This window comes from Callionymus lyra, chromosome 15 (genome assembly GCF_982586985.1).
Source record: "Callionymus lyra chromosome 15, fCalLyr1.hap1.1, whole genome shotgun sequence".
NCBI classification, from domain to species: Eukaryota; Metazoa; Chordata; class Actinopteri; order Syngnathiformes; family Callionymidae; genus Callionymus; species Callionymus lyra.
This window is the reverse complement of record NC_141832.1, coordinates 20,378,938-20,389,864: the sequence shown is the minus strand read 5'-3', so window position 1 is coordinate 20,389,864 and position 10,927 is coordinate 20,378,938. Positions and strand designations below refer to the sequence as shown.

Below are 10,927 nucleotides of genomic sequence, written 5' to 3'. Positions count from 1 at the left end.
CAGAGATTGTCCTGAGAAAAGCAAGCGCAGAGATAAACCCAGACGAAAACACTACTCTGATGATTCGTCTGAGGATGAAGAATGACTAGGCCTACAGGTGGCGGCACCAAGGTCACTAGAAGAAGAAATTAACCTCTCACATACAAGATTGTGTTGAAGAAATTTGTCGAATTGAAGCATGTCATACTTAAGGAAATATATTTTATATAGTTACGACGCAAATGCATCGTGAATCTTTATTAAAAGGATGTTGTTTTCTTAGTAAAACAAACATAAATATGGAGCATTTACACATTAATTTAATGTTAAGTCTTTTTGTGATCAAGTTTTTCATCAGCAGGTGGTTTTAAAATTGTTGAAACAAGTTTGGGTTAAGTTGTAATAAATACAAATGTTTTCTTGTTTTCTTTTCCAATAAAACCTTTTAGCAGAAAATTGTTTTCCTGATTCAAACATGTGACGTATGTTTGTGAACGAAATAAAGGGTGATAAACAGAAACCGGCTGTTTCTAAAGCACCGAAACCACAGACAAAGAAACAAATGCTATGATGGAAAAGGTAAAATCTTAGGAAACCAATTTTTCATTTTTTTAATAAGTATTATAGACTTTATTGAGGTTAATTCCACGTAAAAGAAGAATATGTTGTTTGAGTTGATAAGTTTTAATTTGAAATTAATTTGTCTTTGTCGGAATAATGATACTGAAATTGGTCGAAGAATTTCTAAATACTAGTTTTTCAATCTAGGTGGTTTTATAGTTGTTGTGTGAATTAATGTTGTTTGACTATATTTTGGACTATGGAAGTATTTGTCTTGGCGGATAAGAGTAATTGTCCCATCTTTGAGCAAACAGTAACAGCAAAAGGAGGATTCATGTCATCGGTCCTGATGCAGAAACATGGTAGCAAGATGAGACCAGTTGCATATTATTCACAACAGTTGGATCCAGTGGCACGAGCAACGCCAGAATGTGTACAAGCCGTGCTCTCTGCGGCGCTCGCTGTGCAAGCGTCCGCCGAGGTCGTCCTGTTTCACGCGTTGACTCTGAAAGTACCACACGCAGTATTAGTCTTACTGTTGGAAACGAAAATGCATTTCTTATCACCTGCTCGACATCTACATTGCACTGCTGTATTGTTATCTCAGGGACACATTAACATTGTCAGGTGTGGAGCACTCAATCCAGCGTCATTAGTACCCACACCACTAGATGGCACTCCACATGACTGTGGAAGCCAAGTCCAAATTTTAACTAAACCACGACCAGACTTGACAGATACACCTTTAACGACAGGAACCGTAGTGTTTGTTGACGGTTCAGCGAGTAAAGATGAAAAAGGAAAAAACAAAGTGGGGTACGCGGTGACGACCGCAGATAAAGTACTTTATCAAGGGAAATTAAAATCAACTAGTTCAGCTCAGGCAGCTGAGCTAGCAGCCCTTATAAAGGCATGTGAAATGTTTGAAGGTGATGATGTAACTATCTGGACAGATAGTCAATATGGATACGGTTCTGTGCACGTGTTTTGTCAACAGTGGGCGAGAAGAGGGTTTAAAACAACAACAGGGAAAGAAGTAGCTCACAAAGAGTTACTCGTTAAATTGTTGCATGTCATCCAACTACCAAAGAAGTTGGCAATATGTAAATGTGAAGCACATTTAACAGGAAATGATCCAGTCACTATTGGAAATAGACTGGCTGATCAGGCTGCAAAAGATGCAGCACATAAAAGCTCACAAGTGGGAACAATGCTTGCACAGAAGACCACATCCTCACAAGAAACACCTGTAAAAGAAAATGAAGTGTTAATAAGCAGACAACAAAACGCACCTCACACAGAGAAGACATATTGGGGAAAACAAGGTGCTGAAACAAACTCAAAAGGTCTGAGTACACTATCAGATGGGAAACCGTGGTTACCAAAATCTATGTTTGAATGGGCAGCAAAATTGAGTCATGGTTTGAGCCATGTCTCAACAGGAGGGATGGTAGCACAAGTGAAGCAGCATTACCACGTTCAAGGGTTCACTCTATATTCAAAAAATTTTTGTCACAAGTGCCTTATTTGCATAAGGAACAATGCACAAGGGTATTTAAGACCCAAACGGGGAAAGTTCCCAGAACCACCAGAACCATTTCACACCATACACATGGATTACATTGAACTGAACAAAGCACAAGGTAAACAATATTGTTTGGTAATCATTGATGTGTTTTCAAGATGGGTAGAAATTTTTCCAACAGCACATGCTGATGCAAAGACAGTTGTTAAAGCACTGTGTGGTCGAATTATTCCTACATTTGGTATTCCATCGCTCATTCGAAGCGACAATGGTTCACATTTTCTTAACAAAGCTGTAACCAAAGTTGGTGAACTCCTGAACATTGATTTGAAACGACATTGTGTATACCACCCCCAGTCCGCAGGACTGGTTGAAAGAACCAATGGTACTGTGAAATCAAGACTTGTGAAAACAATGAGAGAAACAAAAAGACAATGGCCAGATTGTGTTGGTCTCGTTGAAATTGGTATGAGAATTGTACCCGCTGAAGGGAAGACATTGTCTCCATTTGAAATCATATACGGTAGACCTTATACCTTACCTGATCTTGCACCCAAAGGTCAGAGTATAACAGGAGGGTCAATTCCAGCACACATGAGAAGACTGTATGAACAGAGAGAGGTTCGTAAGCACAATGATCTGCCAGTTTGTTCTGACCCACAGACTTTCCAGGTGCAAATTGGAGACTTGGTGTTTCTAAAAGTGCTGCGACGACTCAAGTGGGACAGTGAACGGTGGGACGGTCCTCACGAGGTGGTGGCTGTCAGTCCAACAGCGGTAAAGGTCGACGGCCGGACCGGTTGGATTCATCAATCTCAGTGTAAACTTCGACGACTGCCTCCTGGTCCTGACGGTTCTGGAGCCCCAACCACGTTTCAACAAGACAAAAAGACAGAGTGATAAAGGTCCTCTGCTGAGCCCGGCAGCCCTGTCACTCCGACGAAAGACCACAGCGCCCCATCCTCAATTGCACGTGTCAAAAAGACCACAGCGCCCCATCCTCAATTGCACGTGTCAAAAAGACGGACGAGTGAGGAAAGGTTCTTTGCTGAGCCCGGCAGCCTTGCCCTTCACTCCAACGCATCGGACGAGAGTTTATCCGCGGTAAACGCACGCTCTCGAGGGTTCAGAAGAAACCCCAACGAATGGAACGAGAGTTCTTCCGCGGCGAACGCACACTCTCGAGAAGAATGATGAACCAACCACAAAGACTTCTCCGTTCCGGATGGGTGAGAAACTTTGGACAATGTATGATTGTATGTACTATGATTATGGGAACAGTACTAATCTTTTTGTGGGCATTGTACATCTTAGAGTGGGGTCCACCTAATTCTAAGGTAGTAGAACGAAACTTCAATCAAACTAAGAACCTGACTAGAAACAAACGAGATAAGGAATTTGATGACAGTTGTCGTTGCGGAGGGTCGAGCCTTTGTCTAGCCCAATGCAATGAAGGTGTTTACTTAGGGAAGGGACAACCAGGTTATGTCACACAAAAAGACATTAGAGATATTAGTCGGCTACAACAATATACAGGCACCTTTATCAATCTTACACAACTAACTAATGACACGGTTTTGACAATTCCGTTAGCCAACTTCCACACTGAAACATCCAACAAAAAACGAAAGGCTGTACGGTTCAATGAATGGTCAACATATTGGTTCTATCTCATGTCCCAAGAAACCTTGGCTAAGAGAGATGCATGGTGGGGATGGGATAATTATGTAACGACAGAAAGCGGTGATTATTGGCCAAAAGCCAAACGAAATAATGGCGCGAAAAATTGGAAAGATAAAGTGTACATGACGCACAGCAGAATGAATCTGATATTCACTTTTAAAGCCATGACAGAACTCCCAAACAAAGGTAAAACAGATTGTAGCGTTTTGACACTATGGGCCTGGTATGCAAATGGTCCAGATCCATTTGTCCTAATAAAAGTATGCTACAGACCAATCTTAGAAACCAAGACACACCTCCTCCCAAAAGCCACAGTAACTGTATCCCGAAAAGGCGACGTTACACCTGCCCAAGGTATTGTAGTTCATACCTATGGAGAAACCATCGAAGAATTGTTGGCAGTTGACACAGGACTCACTACTGATAACAATCTCTACCTTGAGCGTGTTGTAAACATTGCCAGATCCATCAGAAAGGATTGTGCAGTTTGCATGAGACCGAGGGCAGCAGTAACACTGGTTGAGCCGATTGGAAACTCGTCATGCGTGATGAACATGACACAGGGTTTCAAAGTGACAAATTTCTGCATGCCATATGCTCAAAGGTACCCCATAATCGGAGCAACGTCCAGACCCTTCTTGTTCCATCCACCGACAGAGGGCAAATTTATTTGCTACTCCCGAACATCCTGTGGTAATGACGTTTGCAGGGACTATGGGAGGTTGAATGCATCGTTCTGTGATCAAACCGTTAACTTGTCAAAGAATGTCTTGAAACACGTCATTCGATCCCAGTTATGGTGGTGGTGTGGAGGTGGGGTTTTGAGAAACAGATTGGTAGAAGAATGGACAGGTAAATGTGCTTATGTAACAGGAGTACAAGAGACAAAAACTTATGTGTTGGATGATGATGACCAAAGTGTAGACATGAATGTAACTGACGCGAGAGCAAAAAGAAGCATTCTTGATTCACCAGTGGTTCGTAATACACCTGTTTACTTTGATGCCATTGGTCAGCCCCGAAATGTTCCCGACCAAGACAAACTCTTAGACGAAGCAAACGCGGCTGCGTCTCAGCTTCCGATCTTTGGAGGGTTGTTTCCGGTCACCACTTATAAACACACAGAACTCATTAATTACCTGAATCACAAAATCAACACTCTGACTAACTTCACTGAAGTTCTCCAAACACATGTGGCCTCCCAACTGCATGCAACCTCTCTCATGGTTGTACAGAATCGTCAGGCGTTAGATATGATCCTGGCAGAAAAGGGAGGTGTTTGTAAGTACATTGAGAGTACAGGAGAATGCTGTACATATATCCCGCTCCATACGCTTCAAAATGGAACAATTAGCCAGACACTAACTCTGTTAAGAGCCTACCGTAAGAAAACTCAAAGCATGGAAGGTGTGGTCCCCAATCCAGTCTTACAATGGTTAAACGACACGTTCGGTAGCTGGAAAAATGTAATCCTAACTGTTGCCGGTATAGTTGTGTCTATTATCTCATTTTTAATTTTCTTAATAGCATGTGGTGTTCCTTGTTTGCGTATAATGATGGCTAAGATAATGGACGCAGTTAGCGTCAAGGTAGCTGCTCATGTCACTGTAGCCATGGCACAATACGAGTTGGTGCCACTTGAAGACGACTCAGAATGCGAAGTCTAAAATGTATCGATGATATTCCAGTTTATTTTGACGCTGTAACTGAAAAGTCTACCAAGGCAGAGGTTATGAGCCGAGTGTTTTACAAATTGGAAATGTCGGGAAATGTTGTATATATATGTAATGGAAATGTTGGCTTCTTGCTGGGAAAGGGTTTCTATCTTCTTTTTGCCCCCAGGAAGGGTTTTTGGGGATAGTTTTCTTCCCATTTCAGCAATCAGTCTTTTAAAACACTGTTTAATATTGATAAACAGGAGGGAAATGTGAAAGAAATATTGCTTTATTACAATATTAATGTGTTTTAAACTGCTTACTACATTATCACAATATTAATGTGTTCACTTCTTTACCACAAATGCATATGTGTTCGAAATCACTAATTGCCTTAAGCACAATGTGTATGTGTTTTGAAACTCCTCACAAGATATATCCCATCAGGGGTCAGCAAGGGCAAGTGAAAGAGCAGGGAACGAGTTGGGAGACGGAAGGTGAACAGATAACGGTGGGATACTCCTTAACCTTGAGTGTCATCTGTAAGACTGTTGTGAACTGCTGATGCCAATGCTCTGATGTAACCTGCACAATGAATCTTACTGAGGACAAACTAAGTTGGGAGGGGGGATGAGCAGAAGAGAATGCTTTTGATGTAACCTCCACAATATGTTTTACTTGTAACAAACTGAATAAAAAGGGAGGGACGCAAGGCCTTCGTTGGACAGTTGGTGCGAGCTAACTTCCGCGTTGGTTCTGCTGTTCCCTCCGGAGTGAAGAACAATCTCTTGCTGGTGTGAGTCTGACTCTTTTGCTATTGAACTGTTTTGTCTGTGAAACTTTGTGAACAGTTTTTCTGACAGTACAGTTGATCAACACGCCAGCTACAGTTTCAGTCAAATAAGTCCTGAATAAGTGCGACATTAGCGCGAGCGCTGCTTTTACCAACACGTCAAACACAGGTGATGGAGTGAGACTTCATCTCTACGCTTCGCACCTTCTACTTTCAACCGATGATGAACGAGCGACGGGAACAAACTTCACGACGCGATGGAGGTGGAGGACGAGCGCTTGGGCGACTCCGGCGAGATGATGCAAACGCTTGAGGTCAGAAGACACTGAACTGAAGTCTGCCGTGATGGCTTTCTCCGATCAATCCTCGCAACTACAGCGATGACACCCTCGTCGAATCACCTTTTATACTCTTTTTTGGATGATTTTTCTACACATTCTCATCATATTCACAAACTCCAATATTTTCTGAATCCAGTTAAGATAAATATAACAAAATATAAGAATTATTAATGTGTGAAATAAACATAATAGACAAACTTTACACGGTAACAAAACGCTGTGAAAAACTTTGTAGATCCTTCTTTTGTTAATAATATCTTATTATGATAATATTTCACATGACCCTTATACTCAGGTACGCCACGGTTAGACACAAACATAAAACATTTTGATTTAAAATTCAAAAATGTATTTAAAATTCTGCTTTTATGTGCCTTCCCTTCGTTCTATATTTAATTGCTTTTTTTTCCCTTTTTTCAATATTTATAGAAGGTTTAAAAAAAAAACAAGAGCCTTTTTTTATTAAATACATCCTTAAAATTGGATTTTGTGGTGTTTTCCTATTATGGATTTTTTATGCTAGAAAAACATAAAGAAACCTGCATTTTTTGTAACTTCTGCGCGATTATAATCTTAACCAGAAATCATATTTTAGCATTTTTCTGGTCAATAATTGCAAATTTTTCAGCCAAACAAATCTGCCATTGTTGACTGGAAATGCAGCCTCTAGATTTCTTTGCTTCTGGTTAATCTTATAATAATGCAGATGTTAAAAAAAATGGATTCTTCGTCATAATCATCATAATCATCCTGGATTGTTGGCTAAAATCAAAGTAGATTTTTTTTTATTTGTGACCTATAAAGATGCTCATGTTCCAGATAAGCAAAGGGACATATCTTATCGATGTCAACAATGATACAGAGACTTTCAATAATATATATATCGAGCCTCTTCAAATAGAAAAGAATATCAGGATTAGACTCAAACGTTCTGTAAAGTCCTGTATAAAGATGAAGGCATTGACTTTGACACATGTTCCCTTGACTCAATATATAGTGGTTCAGGTGCTTAAAGTGAAGAAATTTATACAAATCTAAAGGTATCTTTTTCATGTCATCAAAATCCCGTTTCCCTTTTCTTTAGTGAAAAACCCACATGTTAGAGGCGATCTGTCTCCACGGTAGCATCAGAGAGTCCATCATCTGCTTTATAATTTGGATGTTTGGAGAAGAGACGAGCAGAAGAACCTTCTTCAGCAACTGACGTGACAGAGAGATGGAGGAGCTGCACAGAAATATGCCGGGTTCAGCAGCAGGGCAACGACTACTTTCTGATTCTTTATCACACGTACACACACGTGCACGCTCACACACACACACACCCTTGAGGCTCCAGTCACAGCAGGCTGCGCTGCATTAAAGTGTGTGTGTGTGTTTGTTTGTGAGCAACCTTCTGCTGGCTGGGCTTCAGGACGAGAGAGTGACAGATAGATGCAAACCAGGGAGTCGAGAGAGCGGCTGATCACCGCTGAGCACAGACGTATCGCAGATCCCTTATATTTACACCCCGGATCAGATACATAAACTCGATAACCATTTTGAAGGGATCGCTCTCAGGACCCACTGGGTGTATTTTCCACCGTCGCACACATGCTGACGTACATTTCTATGACACGCGTGCTCATAATGTATTCCAGCTCTTCATGAAGGGATCAATAATAAGACATTTTCTGTGTAAAAATAGCACTTCCTGCGCCGCAGACTCATCGTCGTGGCTAGGGACGAGTTTTATTTAATTGTATTTTTTAAAAGAGACTTTCGAGATTGTCACAAAACGTTCAGAAATGAATCTCCAACTGAGGAAAAAATTCATTTTTTTCTTCGTCCTTCGATGTATACATGATCTTTTCATATGGAAACACGTTAGACAGTCCTTGCAACCAACCGACCAACCAACAGTACCTTTATTGGCTTGTAAAAGCCAGAGATTGATGAATGAAATATCACTCTTTGTGAAGTGTTTTCCTGATACAAACCAAGGTTCATACCAACGTGGGACACATTTAATTCTAATACTTTTCACCACATTAAGAGACTACGTCACTCCCAACTCTTAAGACAATCCCATTAAAAAAAAATAAAAGTCCCTTTTTCAACTTGGCATCTATTATATTACAGGATATTTGGGTTAATATACATTCTTATCAACCATTTTTAAATGAAGAATGGTTGTTTTTGAACCCTTTTACAAGTATGAGGTATGAGTATTATTTAGCTTTTATCCAACACAGGTACTTTAGAAACTGTTTAAAGAATGAAAACAAAATGCGTCCAGAAACTACAAATAAAATGGATTTAAAGATGGGTTTTTTACAATAAAATAACTTTGAACATGTTTCCATATTATTATTATTTTAGGGCTACAATAATCTAAGCTTATGTCATGATAGTATTGGAGGTTCAATCGTGTGTGTATGAGATGGGAAGGTCAGAGGTCATGACTGTGTTTTTAAATCCATGTTACAAAACCAAGCCCGAAATAACGCACAAAAAAACCTGTTGCTTTTTGGTCAGGTTTCTAAAGTTTGGTGCTACTGTGATACTGAGTATCTTAACTATCCGTAACTATCATGACTGCCTCAACCTAATTCCAGCCCCTTCCAGAATGGGCCTGGCAGAAACTACACCTTCTCACCTGGACATCCTTTTTCACTGCACAGCTCAGATTGGTGGCCAAAGATGGAGACCTAATGACCAGGACTGGAAATGATTTCTGCTTCTGTAGCTTCACTGTTAAACCACACAGAAGATGAAGGAGCTTCTGACATTCCGTGTATAACCCATAGAGAGACTTTTGGAATTACATAAAAGTGACAAAAGAGCAATTATATTTTATAGATAACGAATGCACACACAAAAAATGTTCTACTACAACACCGTACTTACATGGTTTTGACTCTGGAGGGAGCCAGAAAAAAAAATTTGAAATGTACACATCTAATCACATGTTTCAAATGTTAATGTCTTCCTCTCCAAGATGAGACAAAATCTTGCTGTTTGACCAATCACAGCAGAGTGTGTGTGGTTATAGTAAATAAGATTCAATCACCAGAAAAAAACAAGCGTTTTCAGTGGGCGGGGCTTAAGATCATTTTCTAATGTAAATAATTCTATTAAAAGAGAGTTTTGTACAAACAGACAGATACTGATGATACAATAGAGTCCAAGATCTATTTAAGACACACTTAAATCAACACATATTTAGGTTTATCTGCTGATACTAGCAGACGCAGTGATGAATGTTGTTATAAACAAAACCAAGATTTAAAAAATGAATCTATGTTAAGCAAACAGAAGTTCTGCTTACAACAGAACATTAAAGATCAAACGTGCAAACAATAGCCTACACTAACTAGTATTTACCAAACCAATAAACGGGCGTACAGCTTTTATATAAAGTGGACAGAGTGGACCAATTATCTCCAGGAGGCGATAAAGGTTAAAATGCTTCTTGGAACCGCCAGGAGGCCGGTTCTGTCCCTTTACGTCCCCGAGTACAGTTTCATGAGAGAACTCATGGGAGAAACTTTTTTTCAACGATATGTAGACCCTGAAGCCAGTGACGCCACAACTGTATTAGTTCCTTTAACTCAATTCGATATTTACTGCCTTGTTATTTGCAGATCAACAGCATGATTGCAGTGTCTCAAGAGAGATTTATTTTCAATAAATAACATAACTATTGTAAAAAAAAATACATAATAATAATAATAATAATAATAAAAACGTAGAAAATGACTTGAAGATTTTTGAGATTTAATGGTATTTATCAGAATTATGTTTGGATGTAATATAACTTGAATTAGTAAGATAAAATGGATTTAGATGCATTTTATTATTCATTTATTGTAATAAATTGAGCATTTTCTTTCTCTACTTCATATATGAACATTTCTAAACTTAATACGACCATAATACTAACTTACGTTGTTTACCTTTTTCAGAACCAGACCTTCATGTCAATCTTGTCCTCCTGTGATCCCAAATTGAATAATTAAATTAATTGAACGATTTTGTTATTTATCATAAAATGCAAAGCATGGATCATTTTAGCCGTACAGTTCTGAAGTTGTGTTTTTTTTTTATTCATCACATATTCAGATTCATACAGTTAAAGAATAACTTGCTTAGTTTTATGTATATTGCGAAGAACACGTGTGTGGAACAGAACAAATACATAAAACCGTCTGAGATCTTTTGACAGTACATGTTATGAAAATAAAAATATATTGAAAATCAATTTTTAAAAAAAGGAACGTGTTCTCTGAGCGACGATGAACTCTTTCGACGTATAAAGAAGCACGTTTTGAAAACTGTTGTAAAAACTGTGTGGCCGCCCAGAGGACTTCCAAGCGCCACCTGGCGGCCAAATACGGTAACAAAATCTAAA

The 10,927-nt window shown here is 39.4% G+C and overlaps 1 long non-coding RNA gene across 1 annotated transcript; it reads left to right on the top strand.

Moving 5' to 3' along the window:
• Positions 1 to 2,604: 2,604 nt before the first annotated feature.
• On the top strand, positions 2,605 to 6,187 carry LOC148065276 (uncharacterized). Its single transcript, XR_015713402.1, has 2 exons — positions 2,605 to 2,686; positions 2,738 to 6,187. It is a non-coding gene; the product is annotated as an uncharacterized LOC148065276 (long non-coding RNA).
• The last annotated feature ends 4,740 nt before the right edge of the window (positions 6,188 to 10,927 follow it).